Source organism: Vulpes lagopus, chromosome 3 (assembly GCF_018345385.1).
Source record: "Vulpes lagopus strain Blue_001 chromosome 3, ASM1834538v1, whole genome shotgun sequence".
NCBI lineage: Eukaryota > Metazoa > Chordata > Mammalia > Carnivora > Canidae > Vulpes > Vulpes lagopus.
Window position 1 is genome coordinate 94,705,479 of NC_054826.1, and position 17,346 is coordinate 94,722,824.

The following is a 17,346-nucleotide window of genomic DNA, read 5'->3' on the forward strand; positions in this document are numbered from 1 at the left end:
ACAGGTGTGCACTTCAGGGCGCCTGACCAGCTCAGTCTGTAGAGTGTGCAACTCTTGATCTTGGGGTGGTGAGCTCAAACCCCACGCTGGGTTTTGTTTTTTAAGAAAAGAAATGTGAGGGCAGCCCTGGTGGCTCAGTGGTTTAGCACTGCCTTCCGCTTGGGGTGTGATCCTGGAGACCCGGGATTGAGTCCCATGTCGGGCTCCCTGCATGTATGGAGTCTGCTTCTCCCTCTGCCTGTGTGTGTCTGCCTCTCTGTCTCTCTCTGTCTGTCATGAATAAATAAATAAAATATTTAAAAGAAAAGAAAAAAATGTGAGGGGCTCCTGGGTGGCTCAGTGGTTGAGCATTCTGCCCTCAGCCCAGGTTGTGATCCCGTGGTCCTGTAATCGAGTCCCTCATTGGGCTCCCTGCAGGGAGCCTGCTTCTCTCTCTGCCTATGTCTCTGCTTCTCTCTGTGTGTCTCAAATAAATAAATAAATAAATAAATAAATAAATAAATAATTTTTTAAAAAAAGAAAAGAAATGTGAATTTCTCTCAAAGAGCAAGGTCATTGGAGGATGTGTTAAAGAGTTTGGATTTCCTCCTGTGAGCGGGGGCGAGGGGGTAGATTTCAAACACAGTCCTCTCTAACCAGAGAGAGGAGGAAGCGCACAGTGAAGGGCTGGGCTCTTTTGGGTCCTGGTCTCCTAGATTCGGCCACAGGCCTCCCTCCCTCCCTGTGGGAAGGGAGCCCAGGATGACTGCAAAGACCCTGGGGGCCCTGAAGATGCAAACCAGGTGAGAGCCAATCAGAAGTGGGCCCCTGCTAGGCTCAGCTGGTTGAGCATCTGACTCCTGCTTTCAGCTCAGGTCATGATCTCAGGGTCATGGGATGGAGCTTCACATGGGGCCCTGGGCTCAGCGCAGAATCTGCTTAAGACTCTTTCTCTGCCTCTCCACCCTCAAAATAAATATAAATAAATAAATAACTATTTAAAAAAAAGAAGAAGAAGCAACTCAGCTGAGTTGCTGAGGGATGAGCAGCCTCAGAGGCAGGCTGAGACGCCGAGAGAGACCAGCTAGAAGGCTTTGGGAGTCCAGGCTAGACCTTAGGGGCTGGGACGCTGTGTGTGGGGGTGTGCAGCAAAGAAAACAGGGCAGGGGGAGGATCTCTGGGTGGCTCAGCGGTTTAGCGCCTGCCATTGGCTCAGGGCGTGACCCTGGAGTCCTGGGATCAAGTCCCACATGGGGCTCCCTGCATGGCGCCTACTTCTCCCTCTGCCTGTGTCTCTGCCTCTCTCTCTCTCCGTGTCTCTCATGAATAAATAAATAAAATATTTTTTAAAAAAGAAAAGAAAAAAAGAAAAAGAAAACAGGGGAGGGGCCCAGGCCCTGCCAGAGGTTCTTAAGATTTTAGGGGCATTGGTGCCCTTGAAACTTGAGACCTGTGGACTCTCCCAGAAACATACAATATGCTGATGCATGTACACGTGTGTGCACATACACGTACCCATGCACACGTATACACACGCAGAGTTTTGCAGACAGGTTCAGACAATTCTTGGACCTTTTGAAGCTCTACCTAGTTTATATATCCAAGGTTTTAGGGCAGAGAGCTCAGAAAAGATGGGTGTAGGCTCATTAGAGGGGAACAGGGCATAGCAGAGAGTATGATTTGCCCAAATGGATGGGTTTCTGACCCAGATGAAGTGGCACCTGGGTCCTGGGGTCACTTCTCCCTCCTTTGGCACCTAAGGCTTCTGGAAGCAGGAAAATGGCCAAGGTTCCCAGGACATCAGCCCATAGGAAATAGGCTAAGAAGTTTCTCAGTTGGAAACTAAACCAGAGTTTAGTCCTGACCCCTCCTTTCAAAGATGGGTAAACCGAGGCCCAAAGAGAGGCAGGGCTAAAAATAATAAAAATTAGAAAATAAAGAAAAGCAGGGATCTATCCAGGGCAGGGTCTGGCCTGCTGTGATGCACCTGAGCTCAGTGATGCCTGACCAGGTTCAGACACCCCCTCCTGCCTTCCACCCAACCCTGGCCCCTCACCAGCCCCCTCCCTCCCTGACAGCCCCCAGCATTCTTCATACTAACATGCAGGCAGGGCACTAGCTTCCCCTTCCTGGAAACCATGGGCGGAGCTGCAAAGGGGCAACTCACCTGTCACGCTTGTTCTAGGTAAGAAAAGAGAGTTTCTACTTTGTGGAAGCTCAGATTGGGGTTTGCTGCTTCCTGTAGCTAAGTGAATGTTGCAGAGGTAGAGAGTGGAGCTGGGCATGATGCCTGCCCCTGGACATCAGGCCTGGGGGGGCGGTGGCAGTGCGGACCAGGGGAGGAGAGCCCTCCCAGCTGACCTCTCACCCAGGACTTTTGTCTCCACAGAAAGCGCTGATCGGGCCATTTTCTTGCTGACACTGGCCCTGACTAGCAGCCCCACGAGATGGTGGCGGGGGGCGGGGGGGCTTTCATGGGAAGAGCGCCCTGGGAATAACAGGGGTGCCGGGGCAGAGCTCTTGGAGGCAGAGACCACAGGAGAGGCCTGGCTGCCCTGCAGGTTGCCACCGCTCTGGTGGACTTTTTATTGTTTTATTTTATCTTTTAGGACCCAAAGGACATTGGCATGATGGAATATTTTATAGCCTTGCTCTTTACAAGGAATTTGTAATAACATGGGGAAAACAGTCCCATTTTTTTTTTAAGATTTTATTTATTTATTCATGAGAGACACACAGAGAGAGAGAGGCAGAGACACAGGCAGAGGGAGAAGCAGGCTCCATGCAGGGAGCCCAACGTGGGTCTCGATCCCCGCACTCTGGAATCATGCCTTGGGTTGAAGGCAGGTGCTTAACCGCTGAGCCACCCAGGGATCCCAGCGGTCCCATTTTTATGTCAATTGAAACATGCATGTAACATACATCTGAAAATAATGTGTTATGTTAATTATGCTTCAGTTTAAAAAATGCATGTGGTAAAACTGTGTGTATGCTAAACTCTCAATCTTGTAAGCCACAGATGGGGGGAGAAAACTGGCAATGGTGGTGGGCTTCGGGTGAAGGGAATCTCTAGGATTTTTCTCTCCCTTTTTCTGCATTTTTCCACAGTCGATATATGTGTTACTTAACTAACAAAAGGAATTTAAACCCATTTCTGTTAAGGTGATTGTTTGGATGTTGTGTTTCTGTTCAAAACACAAAAAAATGATTGTTCAGATGTGGTCCCTGGCTGGGGCTGGGAGTGACATCACCATGGAGATATCAGCTGAGGCCATCACTCTGAAGGCCACACCCTTACTTGCAAACACGTGGACTCTGCCTTCCGGGCCAGAGGATCCTGGCACCTCCCTCTGGGTTGACACAGCCCACAGTGTTATGAGCCCCAGCGGTGAGGGAAGGTCTCTGCTACCACTTCTCTCTGTCCAGGGTTTTCAAGGTCCTGGGGACTTTGTCCGTGTGGCCTCCACCATTTCCTAAGGACAGATGGTAAACCAAGGCTGGCCAAGTGAACCCAAAGCTGGCATTGCTGAGTACTTATTACAGGGTAGGTCTCGAGCTAAGAACTGCGTATGGGTTGCAGGAATAAATGAGGACCACTTAGATGAGGACAAGCAAAGGGGGTTGATCCAGAGCTGGCTGTATCGCAAGGGAGTCGGCCACATGGCTTGTGTTTTGCAGACACTCCCGGCTGGCCAGGGAGCCAGAGAGCCTGAGGGCGGGCAAAAGGGAAGGTGTAGCTATGTCTGGGTCGGAGGCTGTTGGCACAGGGAAAATGGAGGCAGGATAACTAGAATCAGGGTGGATATCACCTCTGCGATGGAGCTGGGCAATATATCTGTTTTTTTCTGGTTGGTCCTGAGTTGGAAGTGAAGGCAAGAATTCAGGAAGCTGGCGGCTACTGATGGAGTCCCTGCCATCTGGGGCCGATCACTAGTAGGGGAGGGTATCATTTGTCTTCCTGGACCGCAGGCTGCGGATTGTGGGCCAGTTCTTTTTATATGCGGTCTGGCCCTTGCATTTTAGAGAGGAGGAAACTGAGTCATGGAGGGGTTAAGGACACCCTCAAGCTCACACAGCTCACGAGGGCAAGATCAGCCAGGCCTCTGTGCTTCAGTGCTGGGTGTAGAGAGGGCAGGGAGATGCCACCTTGAGCTCCAATCTGAGGTCCCGAAGCTTCCAGCTTCGAGCAGGTAACGTGGGAGACCAGCTCCCTCCATGGGGGACCGCCAGAGCCATGCTGAGAGGAGCCTCAGCATGCAACGTGCCAGTTCCAGTTCTACCTGCACCTACTGAGTGCCTACGTGTGCTGCATTTATTCTTTTCTGTATGCCAGCCTTGGTTCTAAGCAACCGAGAGTCTATAAACTCATGTAAACCTCAGGATGCCCCAGGAACGGGATCTGTTTCTGGTCCTGTTTGTGGGAGGGGGTCCGACACATGATCTCCGGGCAGGTAGGGAGTGGCACCCAGACCACCCCAGGGCCAGAGTTGGTGTGTTAGTGATTACACCTCCTGGGCCTCGAACCAAGTAGAGACAGTGAAGGGGCAGCAGGGGCTCCTGTCTTAGGGGTTTGCTGCTGAGGGGGAGACCCCCCTCTCTGGGAGGAGGCCTTAGGTGCTCATGGACTCCACTCCTTCTGGAGCTACTTCCTCGTTGGGTCCCGAGTGAGCTGGGCCAGACACCTGGTCTCCTCTTGCCAAAGGAAGTCTCTAGAAGGTGCCAGCTGCAGGGCCTCCTCCCAGGCTGTCCCTTGGCTTCCGACCTTCACAGCTACTATTCCATATTCCTCTCTCCTCGTACCCCAGTTTGCACATCTGTGCATTGAGTCACTCGGGCCAGAGTGGAGACACACCCTGGCGAGCATGGCTGTTCTGTGTGTCTGCGAGCCTCTTGCCCAGGGAGACAGACTGCCAGGGACACCACCCACTGGCCATTCCTCCTCTAGGGCTGCCCACTCCCTGCATAGGTGGCCTGAGTCCACAGGGACATCTCGAGTTCTTCGGAGATATCATACAGGTCACCCAGTGCTCCCACCAGAAACACAACTAGAGGCTGGCAGATACATTCCCAGTCTGTTATTTTATCATGAAAAGTTGCTGGAAAAAAACAACTGTGCCTTCACCGATTCCTATGAGAAAGGATGTTTTGGCACCAGGAAAAGGTAAGCGCCTCCCTTGGAGTCAATGACCAGCCCTTTAAATTAAGTGCCTCTGGCTTTCTGTAAAGCTCTTGCTTTGTTCACTTTCCCGCTGATGGGGAAACATTGGTCAGTGTTGGCAGCTGTTCCTGGAACCTTTGGGACCAGTGTCTTGTGGAGGCTCACTCTGGCTTTGAGGCCCAGGGCAGTGACTTTCCTGGTCCCACCCCAGTCCTGGTGTCCTAAAGCCACCTTGGTTTCTTAAGAGTTACACTGCCCAGTCTGGCTTTTCTTGGACCAGCTCACACATCCTTCCGTTCCCCCCTGCCTTCTGGGGCCCTCTGAACCCTCAATGTCATCATGTTCCCAGGGTCTGTGAGCCAGATGTTTGGAGAGAGGTCATTTGTCCAAACCCTGTTGCTTTTCAGCAACAAAGATAAAGTGCCACGAGGCACAGCACCATCAGGAGAACTACCAGCCCTCTAAAACTGGCAGTCTCTTTCTCTACAGCTTACCCTGTGGTTTCAAATTTCATAAACCGCCCCTGCATCCCACAGATGTGGTCCACGTGTGCATAATATACAAAAGCTAGGGATGCCTTGGTGGCTCAGTGGTTGAGCAACTGCCTTTGGCTCAGGTTGTGATCCCAGGTCCTGGGGTCGAGTCCCACTTTGGGCTCCCCGCAGGGAGGCTGCTTGTCCCTCTGCCTATGTCTCTGCCTCTCTGTGTGTCTCTCATCAATAAATAAAATCTTAAGGGCAGGCCGGGTGGCTCAGTGGTTTAGTGCCGCCTGCAGCCCAGGGCCTGATTCTGGAGACCCAGGATCGAGTCCCACATCGGGCTCCCTTCATGGAGCCTGCTTCTCCCTCTGCCTGTATCTCTGCCTCTTCCTCTCTCTGTGTCTCTCATGAATTAATAAGATCTTTAAAAAAAAAAAAAAAACTTAAAAAAAAAGAAAGCTAGAGCTCATATTCAAACTACTGTTGTCCTAGCAACAAAACCCCTTTTACTGCTTTCAATCCTTCAGCCCCTCTTCTGCCCAGTGTGTGGCTACAAAATTGCTTTGCTAGTGCATACATAGTATAAACCAAGAAGAGCTCTGATGGAGGTAGGGAAGCATGCTTTGGACCACATCTAATTCTTAATAGCAGCTTCCTAGAGGAGGTGATAGCCCAGAGGCATCTTGAAGGATAAGTGTGTGGCAGGCTGAGGGAGCAGCCTGCAGGGGATGTGGGGAGGGGTCCTGAGCTCATGTGGCAGGAACATAAGGGAACTAGGGCTCACTTAGGTGAGGGTGGAGGAGGTGGCTGGCCTGGTCAGCGAGTGCCTCCTGTCTCACAGGGCAGGGCTGTGGAGGTGGGTTTTTTCCTAACGACAACAGGGAGTCCTGAAGGGTTCTAAGCAGGGGAAGGACATGAATTTTAAATATTTTTTAAAGTTTTATTCATGAGAGAGAGAGGCGCAGAGACACAGGCAGAGGGAGAAGCAGGTTCCCTGCAGGGAGCCCATCATGGGATTCTATTCTGGTCTCCAGGATCAGGCCCTGGGCTGAAGGTGGTGCTGAGCCACCAGGGCTGCCCCAGGGGCATGAATTTTAGACCTGAAGCCTGACTCCCTAGACCACACAGGGCTAGTGCAGTGACAGACAGGGAGGAGAAGCAGGGCAGTCAGGGACAAGGGGTGGGCCCCAGCTGTGTAGACAGAAAGGCATGGCCTCTCAGCAACCCAGGGCCTCAAGCTCTGGCTGGGACTGGGCTGAGGAAGCACATCATCAAGGATGGGACCCCCATACTCTGGGCTCCTGGCTCCTCCCAGCCAGAGGAGGCTCCCCAGCCCCTGATGCCTCTGAGCAGGGGAGGGTTTTGTTTCCTGCAGTGGGGTGCAGGGTGGGCCCCAGGGCCTGCCTAACAAAGCTCCTGGTGGCCTGGACACTAATTAGTCCAGCCTGGCAGGGCAGGGACAAGGCACGCTTGTTTTCCAAGCCTGCTGCCCTGCCGTGACAATCTGCATTCTTGCCAGCTCCTGAAGGGACATTGTGTTGAATCCCACTCTCCAGGGACAGAGCTCCCTGTGGCCTCAGAACCAGAGTTGGACCTGAGGAAAAGTGGTGCCCCAAACAGGGACACTTCCAGGGGGTCCCGATCAGGGTGATCAGGGTGGGGAGCACCTGGCTGGGTGTCCCTCTGGGGTTGTGATAACAGCGATGCCGATACATCCTTCACTTTGAGAGGCAGCACTGGGGCGGGGTGTGCGGTGGAGGGCAGAGACCAGGTGGGGAATCAGGAATCAGCAGGACCTGAGCCACCTTGAACTTCGGGCAGTGCACTAGCTGGGTGACCCTAGACGAGGCACACATGGCCCAGGCTCAGTCTCCTTGTCTGCAAAATGGGAATGACTGGCTCCTCCTCCATGCAGACAGACAGACAGTCCCAAATCATGAGGGCTCTGATGGAGACACAGCCCAGTGCTTGGGCCTGACCCTCCACCCCATAGGTGCCAGGAGGGGCAGTGAAAGGGGTTGGGAAAGGCAGGGAAAGGGGTTGTTTCCCTGCCGAGCAGTCACTCCTGTCCTTTCATGTTGGTGGGGCTGGGGCAGCAGGAGCAGAGATGATAGTCTGAAGCCGTCAGCTCTGATCAGGGCAAGGGCAAGGAAAGAGGCCAGGGGAAGGGGAAGGGAAGAGGCCAAAACCCACCTCCTGGTCTTCGGCAGGAGGGAGGGTGTGTATGTCATCAGCAAGCTGCCTCCTTGCCTCCCCAGCCTGGGAAGCTGGGAGCAGCCCCTGCATGAAGCTTCCCTGGGGCTCTATGCAAGACACAAAACTGCCCCTGCCTCAGTTTCCCCATTGAGGCACTGTGTCTCCTTTTCCTCTTTCCTGTCAAGCTCCATAGGATCCCAGGGCTGGTGACCTGTATGGCCCAGGGGGCTTCAGCCTTGTGCAGGGGGAAGGGATGCTGATGTGGGGTCAAGGACCCACAGCTCCCCCACACACCCCTCTTCTTCTCTGTACCTTAGACCTCCCCTCTGGCCAACCGACGCTGAACTGAAATTTCCAGAGGCCCTGGAGCAAGTCAGAGGGGCTGCCATCAATCTGGAGGGTATTACCCACCCAGGCCATCCAACCTTATCTACCAAAGGACCCCCACCTATTGGGTCATGGGGTGCCTGCCTGCCCACCCCCAACCTGCAGCCAGGTTTCTTGTCCACCGGGATCTCTACCTGAGGCCCAGAGAAGAAAGCCAGGTGGCCTCCCCCTGCTGTTGTGCCCAACAATAGCCACAAGTAAGGGACGGTTCATCAGCTAGAGTCTGATTTGCCCTCTGGCCTTTTCACCCTGGGTTTGGGGTCAGCGCATTGACCCTGGTCTCCTCACTGGAGCCTCCTGGAAACATTTGAGACCAGAGTCACAGTGGAGCCTCTAGATCAGGGTAGCGGTGGGGTAGAGTCCCTCCTCCATCAGGATAGGGATGAAGTGGGGGGTCCCTAAGTCAGGGTGCAGCTAGGGTTGGGGGTCCCTAGGTCAGGGTGGGGCTGGGAATCTGTAGGTCAGCGTGGGGGCAGGGTGGGGGTCCCTAGATCAGGGTGGGGCTGGGAATCTGTAGGTCAGCGTGGGGGCGGGGTGGGGGTCCCTAGATCAGGGTGGGTATGAGGTGACAGTCTTTAGATCAGGGTAGTGGTAGTATGAGGGGGTCTTTAGATGAGGATGGGGCTGGAGGGAGAATCCTGGGCTCTCCCCCCAAATCTCTGTGTGACTTTGAGCAGGTTTCTCACCCCATCATCCTGGTCTTTGGTTCCTAAGATGGAGGGCAGGATATGGGGGGTAAATTATTTTCAGGTGTTTTTTTTTTTTTTTAAGATTTTATTTATTGGGATCCCTGGGTGGCGCAGCGGTTTAGCGCCTGCCTTGGCCCAGGGCGCGATCCTGGACACCCGGAATCGAATCCCACATCAGGCTCCCGGTGCATGGAGCCTGCTTCTCCCTCTGCCTGTGTCTCTGCCTCTCTCTCTCTCTCTGTGACTATCATAAATAAATAAAAAATTAAAAAAAAATTTAAAAAAAGATTTTATTTATTTATGAGAGAGACACACACACACACACACAGAGAGAGAGAGAGAGAGAGAGAGAGAGGCAGAGACACAGGCAGAAGGAGAAGCAGGCTCCCTGTAGGGAACCTGATGCTGGACTCAATCCCTGGATCCCAGGATCACTCCCTGAGCTGAAGGCAGACGCTCAACCACTAAGCCACCCAGGCGACCCTATTTTTTTTTTTTTTAAGATTTTATTTTTTTTGACAGAGAGAACGAGAGAGCACAGGAAGGGCAACAGCAGGGGGAAAGGGAGAAGCAGGCTCCCCGCTGAGCAGGGATTCCTGAAGAGGGGCTCATCCCAGGACCCGGGGATCATGACCCAAGCTGAAATCAGGTGCTCAACAAACGGAATCACCCAGGAGCCTCTTAGCACTTGCTTTTAAATGACAAACGTGGGCAGCCCATGTTGGCGCAGCGGTTTGGTGCTGCCTGCAGCCCAGGGCATGATCCTGGAGACCCTGGACCAAGTCTCATGTCGGGCTCCCTGTGTGGAACCTGCTTCTCCCTCTGCCTGTGTCTCTGCCTCTCTCTCTCTGTGTCTCTATAAATAGATAAAATCTTAAAAAAAAAAAAAAGAAAAGAAAGACTCTATAATCCTTATTTAAAAAATGACAAACGTATAAATGACACAAAATCATACTCTTTGGGAATGTTCTAAGACCTTGGAATATTTTGAACTGATTTCCTTATTTTATGAAACTGGGGGGATCCTGGGTGGCTCAGCAGTTTAGTGCCTGCCTTCGGCCCAGGGCGTAATCCTGGGCTCCCAGGATCGAGTCTGGCATCAGGCTTCCTGTGTGGAGCCTGCTTCTCCCTCTGCTTCTCTCTGTGTCTCTCATGAATGAATAAATAAAATCTTTAAAAAAAAAAAGAAAGAAAGAAAGAAAGAAAGAAACTGGGGACTAAAATTCATCTTCTGAAGATCTTGAAAGGTCAGAAACCTCGATGAAGAGTTGCCTGGGGGGTGCCTGATTGTCTCAGTCAGAAGAGCATGTGATTCCTGATGTCAGGGTTGTGAGTTTGAGCCTCATGTTGGGTGTAGAGATAACTAAAAAATAAATTTAAAAACTTAAAAAACTTAAAAAAAGAAAAAGAAAAAGAAAAAGAGTTGCCTGGAAGTAAGGGGGGTGCGTTGGTAAAAAGTGAAGTCCCTCGACTTGGATGGGATCCTCAGACGTGGGCCATATGTTGGCCGGCTGCAAAACTGACCTCCCTCTCAAAAAAAACACAAACAAAACCAGACCCCAGCCTTGCTTGAGGGGAGCAGCTAGTTCAGCTGGGAGCCTGTGTCCGGGGGCCAGTGCCTGCAGGGGCCTGCCTTCCTCCCCTGTGCCAAGTGCGCTTTGGGCCTGATCTCCCCCACCTCTTTGGCCCACGCCTTGCAGGAAGGTGAGGGTCCCTGCCAGCCCAGCCTAGACTATCCTTCCACCTGGTCACACTCCAGCTCTCTGCTAAAACATGGGTCTGGCCATTTGTCTTCCTGCTGGATGACTCAGTCTCGGTGCACTGTTTGCCAGGGGGTGGGGAGTTGGACGGGGGCACGGTCCACTGGGCCCCATCAGCTTTTCAGCCTTGAAGCCCCAGCTCAGGGAGCCACCCCTGGGCAGAAATCTGTGAACCTGGGACGCCTGGATGGCTCAGTGGTTGAGCGTCTGCCTTTGGTTCAGACGTGATCCTGGGTCCTGGGATCGAGTCCCACACGGGGCTCCCAACAGGGAGTCTGCTTCTCCCTCTGCCTATGTCCTCTGCCTCTCTGTGTCTCTCATGAGTAAATAAATAAGATCTTAAAAAAAAAAAAAAAAATCAGTGAATCCTGTTTTCCCAGAGGTTGGCCTCCCATGGCTGCTGCCGGTTCCCCAGAGTACTCCTTCCTAGAGTCCAACCGGACTCAAATGCTCCAGACATTTGAGAAGCCTCATCCTTGGTGCCCCATTTTTGCCTCAGGTAGAAGAGGAGATTGATGTGGGAAACAAAGGCAGAGGAAAAATTAAATTTCCTATTACCTACAGCCCACTGACAAGTCCTTGAAACAGGCAGAGTGACATTCCTCTAGGGACTCAGCTGTCTCGATGTTGACACTTTGCTAAGGGCAAAGATAATCTTAGCCTGACCCCCCAGGACCCTGTAAGTCTACTTTAACATATAAAAATTCCTTTAGAAATTTCCTTTATCTCTGGGCCCCTGGATGGTTGAGTGGCTGAGCGTCTGCCTTTAGCTCAGGTGTGATCCCAGGGTCCAGGGATCAAGTTCCACATCAGGCTCCCTGCAGGGAGCCTGCTTCTCCCTCTATGTCTTTGCCTCTCTCTCTGTCTCTCATAAATAAATAAATAAATAAATAAATAAATAAATAAAATCTTAAAAAAAAAAAAAGAAATCTCCTTTATCTCTACTTCCACATTGGCGATCATTCTCCAAGCATATGGCTCACCGATATACATCTGAAGGGTCTCATGACTAAGGTTTTATTAGACAGTAATAGATGACCTTTTCCCAACAATAGCTAGCCCCCTCAAGGTCCTGGGAACCTTGCTTCCAAAACTCCTTGGAGAATTAAGCTCTCCCTAACACCCTCCCAACTTGAAAGTACATAATGAGCCACTTTTCATGACCCCAGGGCAGCTCTCTCTACCCATGGGTCCTGTCCCCATGTTTTAATAAAATCACCTTTTTTGCACCAAAGACGTCTCAAGAATTTTTTCTTGGCTGTTAGCTTTGAACCCTAACATCTTTTCCTACATCAGAGATGACACCCCAGGCCCAGGTCCTAGGGTGTTCCCTGGGAAAGCAGATACAGATGGGGTCTAGGGGGTCTTTCCCAAGACACAAGCCATAGTGTGGGGTTGTGCAGCCTCTGGGGACCATCAGCCACCCTTAGAATCCTGGTGCCATGTAGCACCCTGGTGGCTCAGTGGTTGAGGGCTTGACTGGCTCAGGTCATGAACCTGGGGTCCTGGGATCGAGTCTCAGATTGGGCTTTCTTGCAGGGAGCCTGCTTCTCCCTCTGCCTATGTCTCTGCCTCTTTCTGTGTCTCTTGTGAATAAATAAACAAAAATCTTTTTAAAAAAATCTTTTAAAAAAAAGAAGAATAATCCTGGTGCCACTTACTGTCTTTGTGACCTTGGGCAACAGTCTTTGCTGCTCTGGGCAGTTTCTCTCTCTGGGGCTGCAAAATGAGGTAGCAGTTTCTCCAGAGTTCACAGGGCACAGGGCATGCAGTGAGCACTCTGTAGGAGCAGTAACTGTGCTCTCTCAGAGTTCGGAATTGCCAGGGATTTCCACCAGAGGCCAGGAACGAAGGGGCAGGGCTCCCTGAGACAGAGTATTGCATTACGCATTGCAAGAACCTACTAGCCCCAGCCTGGGAGGCTGTCCAAACGCCCCGTGGGTGATTCACCCACCCCTTGCCTGATGTCAGCCCCCACCCAGAGCACTATTCCCCATTAGCACAGTGGCTGGGTCCTCAGCATTTGCCTCCCTAGCTTCTCCCTCTTGTGTGCTCTGTGCTCCAGTTACTGCTCCCCACCCCCACCTCTCGATTTCCAGCTCCTAGAAGGGCAGCAGGCCCCATGACTGTTTGTAGTCTTGAGTCCTCCTCCTCTCTCCTCTGAGCCTGGGCTGAAGGGAACTGCCAGCCACTCCCCCCACCCCCACTCTGGACTGATTCTAGTAGAGTCCCAGATGGTCCATTTAAGCCAGGAATGCTCAACTTCCTGTTTGGTTTTAGGTCAGCAGTTCCTAAACCAGAACTTTCTTTCCCAGGAAAAGTATTTCTTCAGGTTACTGACACTGTTATGCCACTGTGAAAACCAGGGAAATTTGAGACATTTTAAAAAATTTGGATCAAAATGAAAATTAAGGCCTGCCCAAGGAAGAAGTGGAGGTTTAAAGCCTGGTCTGGTGACCTGGGTTCAAATCCATCCCACCCCAGGCACTTGCTGGCCACCTGGCTTTGAGCAAATGGTTCATGGCCTCACTGTGTTTCTCTCGTGCATTGAACAAAGGAATAAGGATTTCTTCACTAATGACTTGTAGAGATTAAATAAAATGTCAGAGGAAATGGATTCTAGCACATGCCCGGCGGAGGAAAAACAGTGTCCAGAGAGACAAAAGTCTCTCTCTGACCCAGGGCCACTCAGCTAATCATCAGTGAGCATCTATAAGGGTTCCCCATCACCTGGTCCAACATTGTCTCCAATCGAGGTTTTACAGAGTGGTCAGAAGAGAAAATAAGACCAAATGAGAGGCAAAAATTCATGAGAAAAATGGTTGGTGAAGAAATTTTTTGAGGAGAAAGCATCAGAAGGACTAGGGGAAAAATTCTCTGAAGGTCCAAGAAGCAGGTCCAGGCATCAACCCGAATCCTTCTCTAATTATAATTAAAAAGAAATTTGTGTCATTTTCAAAGAATTTCCACATCTTTGGAAGGAGTGCGACTGGACAAAGAATGTGAAATATTCAACCAACCTGTAAGGTCTCCATTACTCATGATGGAAGTTTCTATGGGTCCTTGAAAGAAATGTTTAATATATATTGCTAGTTGAAAGAAGCCAGTCTGAAAAGGCCATATACTGGTAATTCTAACCATATGACATTCTGGAAAAGACAAAACCATGGAGAACATACAAAGATTAGTGGTTGCTTGGGGCTGCATGGGGAGGAGGAGGAGGTAGGAGGATGTAGTGTGGAGTGTAGGTGATTTTTAGGAAGGTGAAAGTATTCTATAAGATATTGAAATAGAGGATACATGACATTATTCATTTGTCAAGTCCCATAAAACTGTTTGAACATAAAGGGAGAATATTTATGCAAACTATGAACTTTAATTAATACTAAGTTTTTTATGAGCATTTAAAAAATTTTTTATTTGATGGTGAAAGGGAGCACACAAGGGAGCGAGAGAGCATGAGCCGATGGAGGGCAGAGGGAGAGGGAGAAGCACCTTCCCTACTGAGGAGGGAGCCCAGCATGGGATTCAGTCCCAGGACCCTGGGATCATGACCTGAGCTGAAGGCAGATACTCAACCAATTGAGCCACCCAGGTGCCCCTAATTAATGTGTTGATACTGGCTCATTAATTGTAATAAATGGGGGCACATCAGTGGCTCCTACTATTTTTTTTAAAGACTTTATTTATTTATTCATGAGAGACACAGAGAGAGGTAGAGACACAGGCAGAGGGAGAAGCAGGCTCCATGCAGGAAGCCTGATGTGGGACTCGATCCCGGGTCTCCAGGATCACGCCCTGGGCAGAAGGCAGTGCTAAACTGCTGAGCCACCCAGAGATCCCCTTGTTCTCTGTCTCTTAAATAAATAAAATAAAAAATATTTTTTCTTCTTTTTTTTTTTTTTAAAGGAAGGCATTGGGCTGGATTATCTTCGAAAGTCCCCCTCTGCCTATGAAAGCCTGGGCTTTAGTATAACCACATTTCAGAAAGATAAAAGAGTCAAAGTCTGAGTGTCTCAGGAAACAGCCCTATGAGTAAAATTCGGGGGATGTGCGCTGCCACTGGTTTAGTTCCTAGAATCCCCAGAAGGTATAGAAAATGCCAAATCTCCCGCCCCGGGTCACCTTGATCGGCCAATTCAAATTTCCTCCAAATACCACGCGGGAGGCGGCAGCAACCGAAACTCTAAACTGCCTCCGGTCCCTACCAGCAGGCGGGGGTTTCTTCCCTCCTAGGCTCGGCCTAGAAACTCATATTTTATTCATGAAAATCTGAGGCCCTGGGAGGCCTCGGCCTAAACAGGATGTAAATATTTGCGGGCGGTGGGGGAGAGGTGGTTTTTGAGCTGGGGCTGTCCTAAGCAGGGGACCTCCGGACGCCGCTTACTCGGGCCCGCCCACCTCCATCCCCTCTATAGGGTGGGTGTGGGGGGCATGTGCAGGCTGTACCCCTGACTGGGGCCCGGGTTTGGGACTCCAGTACCCTCCGACGGAGTCCCCTAACCTTCTGATCACCCCCCGCCCCGCCCCATTCTCTTAATCTGCAGGGTTCCTCCATCCGCCTTGCTGAGACTTCGCACTGGCCTTCTGGCGCCGGCGAGGTGCGTGGCCAGCTCCCCAGCCTCACCTGCCCTTCCTGCACCTGGACACCCTTTGTCTCGGCTGCGCGGAGTTCCCGCCATCCCCAGGCTGTACAGGTATTGCCCCTCGCTTGCTTCCACCGCTTGTTTCGCCTGGACTGAACTTACCTCTGTGAGCTTCGACTTGTCCCCAAGACCCCCTCCCCGAGTTTGCACGGACTACGCCCTCTTCTGGAACCCGGGCCGCCCCGCCTCTCGGGCTCTCCCGGGAGAATGACTCCTGCTCGGTTCTCAGGGCCTGGCCTGAGCATCACTTCCTGGAAGAAACTGTCCCTAAGGCTTCTCCACCAGCTCTGAGCTCAGAGTCGCTCTCCTCCACCCGTGGCATCTGCCGTGCTGAGCGCAAGCCCTTCCTCATCTGTATCCCATACTGGGGACAGGGCCCTGACTTCCGTCCTGTTCACTAAATAAATATTTGTTGAATAAATGAACAGGTGGATGGATGGGCGGACCCATAAAGACATGGTCCAATTACCGCCTGTGTCTGTGGCCATCTCTGACTTGCCGCTATCCCCAGCTGGCGCATCTGCACCATGGATGGCGAAGCTTCTCTTTGGGGGCCTTTCACACCGCACCAGCTTGTCTCTAGCATGTGTTCCCCCCACCCCACCCCACAGCCTGTGTACAGTGTCCCTGCACCTAGGGCACTTCCTGGGGCATAACAAGCTGCAATCTTGGTAGAATCTTGCAGGGTATCGAGGATTTCCAAAGTTATACCCTGCACCCCACAACCTCTGGCAAGATGCAAACATTCTTTCTGTGAGATGCACCTTCTTGGAATTGGGGCCCTTGGGGCTTCCTGAAGAATGTGGTGTGTGCTCAAGCACGCAGGAGTGGGCATGCTCAGGCTATGCTTCACTTCGTGACTCCTTCAGGCAATGAGACCAGTGCTTGGCTATTTCTGGGATTAGGAAAAACAAAATACACCCCAAACTGGAGTACCAGCAGGTCAGACTGGACCCAAGAGAAGCACCCCTTTGGCAATGGAGGTGGTATTGAAATGGTGGGTGTGACCTCACGCTGAGAATAATGTTCCGGGGAGATTGGTGCAGAAAGAAACAACAAGCTGCCTAGGTGAGGTTTTAAAAATGCAGTTAGTCAACCCCAAATTGATCTGTGTAGACATGTGTTTTTTCTCAATTATAGGACTTCTTAGCTTAAAGTGGGCTCACTATCTAGCTGTCTGAATATTCCACCACACAGAGAACCCAACAGGAAGTGAAAGAAAGAAAAGAAAAAAAAGAAAGGAAGGGAGGAAAGAAAGGGAAGAAAGAAAGGAAGAAAAGAAAAGAAAAAGAAAAGAGAAGGTCCCACAGGAGCAGCCTAAAGGGCCTGTCCTGGCACTCACGTTTCTTCTGGGAGAATCTCCACACCCCCATTCCCACAGGGGTCCCTGCCTTTCTGTGTTCATTGAGCTCTTGGAGCAGAAGTTCATTCCTGCTGTGTGCCCAGGCCCCCAGACCTACCCCATCAGAACCTCTACGGTGGCCTCCTGGCCTCGGCATTTGTGTCAAACCATCTCGGTGATTCTATGCAGCTACACTTGAGAAGCCTTGACTGGAGCTTCCCGAGACCGCATCTGTGTCCTGCTCCCAGCTAGTATGTCACTGTACCACACCTGATGTAGCAAGACTTTTACATAGAATTATTGTTTACTTCAGGGGCACCTGGCTGGCTCAGTCAGTGGAGCGTGTGACTCTTGATCTCGGCGTTGTGAGTTCGGGCCCTATGGTGGGTGTAGAGATCACTTAAAATCTGAGGGGCACCTGGGTGGCTCAGTTAAGCACCTGATTCTTTTTTTTTTTTTTTTAAGCATCTGATTCTTGACTTTGGCTTGAGTCATGATCTCAGGGTCCTAAGATCAAGCCCTGTGCTGGACTCTGTGCTGGGTGTGGAGCCTGCTTAAGATTCTCTCTCTCTCTTTCTCCCTCTGCCTCTCACTGCTTGCACTAAATAAATAAATAAACAAATAAACAAATGATCTGGAAAAAACCAACAACATTGAATTATTACTTTTTTTCCTGGAGACTTTTTCTAGTCGGCATACATGAAGGACCT

At 51.2% G+C, this 17,346-nt stretch overlaps 1 long non-coding RNA gene across 1 annotated transcript; it reads left to right on the forward strand.

The window, feature by feature from the left end:
- The first annotated feature begins 14,876 nt into the window (after window positions 1–14,876).
- LOC121487628 lies at window positions 14,877–17,088 on the forward strand. The gene is made up of 3 exons (XR_005986880.1): window positions 14,877–15,067; window positions 15,196–15,345; window positions 16,435–17,088. It is a non-coding gene; the product is annotated as an uncharacterized LOC121487628 (long non-coding RNA).
- Window positions 17,089–17,346: the final 258 nt, after the last annotated feature.